This window comes from Sarcophilus harrisii, chromosome 3 (assembly GCF_902635505.1).
Source record: "Sarcophilus harrisii chromosome 3, mSarHar1.11, whole genome shotgun sequence".
Taxonomy (NCBI): Eukaryota; Metazoa; Chordata; class Mammalia; order Dasyuromorphia; family Dasyuridae; genus Sarcophilus; species Sarcophilus harrisii.
Genome location: NC_045428.1, coordinates 556496280 through 556502932, shown reverse-complemented (window position 1 = coordinate 556502932; position 6653 = coordinate 556496280).

Genomic DNA, 6653 nt, shown 5'->3' with positions numbered 1-6653 from the left:
CCACTTATCTCTAGGATACATGGCCAGAGAATCCCACAATTGCTTGAAAGCACATTTCAGGACACAATCAATAAAAACTATGGACTCCCACCATAGTGGGAAATGCTTTTAACCCTGTCTGGGCTGGGGTTGGAATAAAAAAGATATACTTAATTCCTATTGGGTGAAATTAGAATAATCTACTCCTTCTCTGAGTCTTGGCTTTATTGTCTAAAGAACAGAGAGAGAGACAGCTGTAGTGACTAATGGCTTGTTATATTCAATCTGAGGATTACTCATCTTCTCTTGGGTATTTCCTTGGAGTGTGTCAACTGAAACTAAAGTAAACTGAGGCATAATTCCAAGCATGATCAATTTATCAGCAAAGCATGAATTTGACAATAAATTGGGTCTCAGCCTCCTCGGCCAGACCCTGAAAGAGGGTGATAAGTTATAGACAAAAGGTAAAGCATCCCCCAATCAGAAGACAGTATCATAATTGGAGAAAACAATATTATTGGTTACAGAGTCAAAAGCATCTTAGATGTGGTAGACAATATGATTGATTACAAAGTCAGAAGCATCAGAAATGTGGGAAACAATATGATTGGCTGGAAATTGGGAATGTGGAGCTAGCAATAACCCCTTCTACTTTATTAAGGAAATTCTGATCGATATGGTCCTTCTGCAAGGATAACTAATAAAATATAGGTAAGATTTCTTTTGATTATACAAGGACAACCTGTGGCACAGAGATAGTGGATATGTTTTAATTAAAGTGATTTATAGAGAAATTGAACTTTTAAATTTAGAGTGGAAGACTGAACTTCTGAATCTATAAGCTTCCAAACTTAATTCAAAGACAAAGAAATATGACCTATGAAATTATACAAAGTCTTTTCAATGATACCAAATAGAATCAATTTAATCTTCTCAATCCTCCTCTTTGATTAATGGTAAATATATCTGTTATGGATCACTTATCTATAAGTAATTCTATAAGATTTTTTAACATAGTTATTATCAGCAATGCATATTTCCAAAAGCTTTTCTGTGGGTAGTCTAGAACAGATTTTAGCATTGCAACTAAGGCAAAATCTAAAAAGAAAAATAAAGCAGGGCAATAAGATCCCATTTATCAAGAATGGCTAGCAGGCCATTTTCCTGTAGCCAAGTGAATCAAGAAGAGGGGTTCCACTAGGGGTCATCTGGGGGAAGTAATTGTGTTTCTACTATAATTCATTAAATCTTATGTAGGCTTCTAACAATTTCTTTTAACAGGTAAAAGCAAAAACAGCAAGATTGATTAATCATAGCACAAGTCCTTCCCTGAGTTGTAGTAAAAATATCTAAACATCTATATCTATCTATCTATCTATAGCTATGTATGTATGTGTGTGTATATATATATATATAAAGTCTTTTGAGTTACAGAACCTACCTCAATCTAGAGAAAGGAGATGGACTCATTGTAAGCCAACTTCTCAATTTCAAGTGAGAATTTCAAACTATTTGGAGGATTCAGGGAGATTTTCATGTAACTAAGGTAACCAAGAAAACTCAGCAAACAACACCAGAAACAAAAAGCTGAAGTAAAATAATGGTGATCATTACTGTTAAAGAACATTATTTTCTTGTATCCTAATAACCCATTCCCAATGTCCTTGTAATTAGCATATTTCATCTTGAGTCCCAGCTGATTCAAGGAGTCATACAGTCCCTTGGAAAAATCTTTTTTGCACATTCTGAAGTAGAGGGAAGTTCTAAAGGGGGTTCCTCCTAAATTTTGCTTCTTTGGTTCCAAGTCACTTGCAGAGAACCCTAGGTAATTTTGATAAAATCTGCCAATAATAAGACTTAATACAATTTAGTGCAATCTCCTAAATTTGCTTTTCCAATAACTAATTCATTCGGTAAAAACCAGCTAGGCTTATGATTCTTAACAATAGAAGTACATCAAATTAAGAACTCATAATTCACCTGAAACTTCAGAGAATTTCAGCTATTACATGCCTCTTATTATTTCTATCTTTATCTACTCTGCCCAACATTAAAAATGCTGAGACTGATTCCAAATGATCTGTTTGCCTTAACTTGTGCAAATGTCATCAGAAGGGCTTTAAGTTAGGTGGCACAGTGAATGGTGTGCCAGGCTTAGAGTCAGAAAGACCTGAGTTCAAATGTGAACTCGGACACTGTGTAACCCTGGGCAAGCCACTTGACTTTTGTTTACTTTAGTTTCCCCATCTGTAAAATGGGGATAATCATAGCACCCATCTCTGAGAGTTGTTGTAAGGATCAAATGAGATAATAATTGTAAAGTACTTACCATAGTTCCTGGCACATAGTAAGTACTATATAAATGTTAGCTATGATTATTAAAGTTGATAAGTGGAAAAGATGGACAGTCGGTCAATAAACATTTATTAAGCACCTATTAAGTTTTAGGTGCTGAGCTAAGGGTTGAGGATACAAAGAAAAACAAAAATAGTCCTTATTCTCAAGAAACTCACAGTCTAATGGGAGAGACAACATGCAAAGAGCTACATATATTTAAGGTATAGACAGGGTAAATTGGAGTTTATTAGCTGAGGAATGCTAAGAACTTTCTTTTCAAAGTCTTTTCAAAGTGCTACTATGGCTGCTGAGGAGGAAGAGGTCATACATGGCCCCTGGTCATTGATAGTTATTGATTAGTAGAATCAGATTAAAGCTGGAGTGGGGGGGGGGGGAACATAGCAGCAGCATCTATTAAGAAGATTTATTAAAAATAAAGCTAAGAACCAGAGTGAGAAAGACCTAATTTCAAATTTGGTCTAAATGACATTTACTAACTGTGTGACCTTGGAGAAATCACTTAGCTTCTGTTTACCTCAGTTTCCTCATCTGTAAAATGGGGATAACAAGACCATTCTGGGTTGTCCAGAGGATTAAATGAGATAATAATTGCAAAGCCCTTAATACAATGCCTGACATATAGTAGATGCTATGTAAATGTTATTACTATTTTATCATTGCTTTCCAGAATTGTGAAGAAAATCAAATAAGGAAATAATTGTAAAATACTTAGTCCAGTGTCTATACATCATAAACTTGATATAAATGTAGTTAACATTAGCTTTATTATTAGTGAAGGCAGAAATAGGAAGGATATTGTCACTGGCATATATTATAGACCACTGAGCCAGAAAAAATACATGAAGTTGTAGACACATCATGTTTCAAATGGAGGCATGTCACAGTGATGATGAGAGACTTAGACAATCCAGACTTAATTTTTTGACTTGGCTTAATGATAATACTCAAAAAAAAAAAAAAAAAAAAGGCAACAAGGGGAATTTCTATTCTAGACCTGATTTTCACCACCAAAGAAGAGCTGTAGCTAAAGTAAATATGGGAATGTTGACAAGGAATGGTTATTTCAACAGTAGTTAAGATAACGAAAGAGGAAAATGTCATAGGCTCATTTGAACCACAAATTTTGGAAGGGATTTCAAAGCATTCAGAAAAAGGAAAGGGAGGTTCCCAAGTTCTAAACTTCTACAGCTAAAGTTAGCAAGGCAGAGATAGGAAGCTCTTAAGAATGCAATTTTCAAGAAGCAAAGGTAAACAAATCTGACAATTCTGATAAGAAAAAGAGACCCATCTGGAGTCAAGAAGAAATGATTGCCCTATCTTAAAAACACACTAAGAGAAAATGGAAGCAAGAACAGGAGATGAAGACTGAATTTGGAGGCACAGAGTGATCCTGTAAGAATCTCAAGAGCATTCAAGTTCATAAGGAGTTAAAGCTGTTTATAAGTGCTAATAAAAATACAGTTTTCATTAGCATTTATAAACATAACTGGCCCATAAGCAGGTGCTTAATAAAATCTTGTTGACTAAATAGCTGACTTTCAATGACCTTTAAAAGTTTGTGGAGAATAAGAGAATCTTATTTGACACCGGATTGGAAAAGGATGATTATTATCCTGATTTTTTTTTTCAAATGGAAAAGTGGAGTCTGAAAACTCTATGCTAGTAAGTTTAAATCTGATTTCTGGAGAAATTCTGGAACATATTATTAAGGAGATGGTTTGTGACCACAGTGGTTCCAAAGAAGCAGGATAACATCATCAAAAATAGGTCATGCTAACTAAAATAGGTTCAGACTAACTGAATTTCTTTTTTTTACACAATTCTTTTCTTTTTAATTTTAAAAAAATAATAGCTTTGTTGTTTTCAAATATATGCAAAGGTAGTTTTAACCTTCAACCTTACAAAACCCTGTGTTCCAAGTTTTTCTCCCTCCCTCCCTTCCACCCCCCTCCTTTAGACAGCAAGCAATCCAATATTTGCTAAACATGTTTTTTTCCAAGATCAGAAAATCAACAAAATGTCAAAAATATCATTTGCTGATATATATTTTTTTGATATACTATTGAGAATTCTGTCTGGACTCCTCCTGAAAAATCAGTAACTTTATTTTCTCTCTGAACTGTGAAGAGATCATCTCCATTTTCTAATAAGTAGACCAAAAAGTCAAATATTTACTTATTTGTTTAGTCTTCTTCATGATCTATTAGGAAACGTGAAGTGTTTAATAAAGTACTTTTAAAGTGAAAAACAACAGCCACAAACAATATCATTTGCCTAGATTTCAGAAAGGCATTTAACAAAATCATATTATTTCATTGAGTGGGATGGAATGAGTGGTACCAAAAAATAAGCATTAATGAGTCTATTTGGAGAAAGCTTTTGCTGGAGTGCTCTAGGACCTAGATGAAGGCATAATTGTTATACCCTTCAACTCTGCAAGTCTTACAAACCTGAGATAAACAACTAACACTCGGGATGTCAGAATCCAAAAACTTAACAGGTTAGCAGCATGGTTTAAATTCTAAGAAGATGAATTTTAATAATATAACTTTTTATATTTAGGTTAGAATATCAGCTTCACAAATACAAGATGGGTAGAGGTATGATTAGATAGCAATTCATCCACCTTCCAGAGACCTAAGGTTTTTAGTGGATTATGAGTCCCATAGGAATCGACTTCATGATATGGCAGTCAAAAATATAAATGCAACCTTAGGGTCGGCTAAGAGAGACCGTACTAAGAAAGTAATCATTCTGTCCTGGTCAGAGCTCATTGAATTTAGTTCCTACACTGTAGAAAGGACATTGGTAAAGTAGAGAGTGGTGAATGACCAGGATGGTAACCAGGCCCCTTAATGCCATGTCATATAAGTATTGAAGTCATTGGGATTTTAAGCCTGGAGCAGAGGAGAATCAGTGGGAATATGATAATTGAATATTAGTATTTAAAGGCTTGTTATATGGTAGCAAGATTAAACTTGTTCTTAATATTCCCAGATAAATGGAATGGAAAATGCCTATTGTACACATTTTGGCTCCACAGAAGGAAATACTTTCTAACCATTGGCTCTATCCAAAAGTAGAAAGGGTTACATTCTCATTAAAGGTCTCCATCCAAACCCAGGTTGAATGGTCACTGCTCTGATGTGTGGTAGATGATCTCAGAGACCTCTTTCAGCTCTAAGATTTTGATTTTTTGCATTACCCTTCACACATGATATATGTTTTGTACAAACCTGACCACTAGCTGTGTTCTATATTATACATTCTTTCTCTCACTTTCATATAATAGCTTCAGTAATTCCTAGCTGCTGGAATATGCTCTTTCTTCATCTATGCCTTTCTAGAATTCTCATCTTTCTTCAATATTCAGCTCCAGTGCCATTGAAGTGCCTTGAAGACTCTCTTCATCTTATATTAAATCCACTTCTTTCTCTTGAACTTAGGAGACAACTGTCAGGACTGGAAATGTTTGGTTCTTGGTATTTTGTTGTTGTTGATGTGGCTTCAGAGGGGGAAAATAAACACAAACACATACAAAAAGGCAACCTTGAGCTTACCTAGGCAAGTCCAAATTTTCCCCATGATTAACTTAAGTTGTGAGTCACCACTGCTACTGGGAGATGAGGATAAGGGGGAAGGGAAGGAAATGCCATGTCCCACTGCACTAGAAATCCAATCAAGAGTCCCAAAACCTCTTCATCGGAATAGGAAAGTACTCTAAAAAAATTTAATCACTCTTCTTCTCAATAAACAAAAGTCTACTTACTTTCTCTCCCATCTCTCCCCCATTTAAAAAAAAAAAAAAAACAATTCTTGTGATGAATATATAGAATCAAGCAAGACAAACCCCCACAATTGTTTGTCTTAAAAAAAAATTGTCTCATTCTGCACTCTTAAGGCATCACTTCTCCTCCCTCTTAGAATGTGGAAAGCAGGCTTCATCATTGAGTCTTGTGGAATAGTAGCTGGTCGTTGCATTTAATCAGGTTCTAAAGTTTTTCAAAATTTTTATAATATTGTCTTAGAAATTGTTCTCTTGGGTCTGCTCACTTCATTCTTCATCAGTTTTATTCAAGTATTCCTGTTTTGTTTTGTGAAAATTGTCCCTTTCATCATTTCTTATGGTAACAATATTAGTAGTTAATAAAGGACAACATTTATGCGCTTTACAAATGGGATGTCTTCTGATCCTCACAACAACCCTGAGAAGTAGACGTTCTTATCCCCCTTTCACAAATGAAGGAATTCAGACAGGTGATTTGCCGGGGGTCGGAAGCTAGTAAATATCTGAAGCCAGATTTGAATTTGCCTTT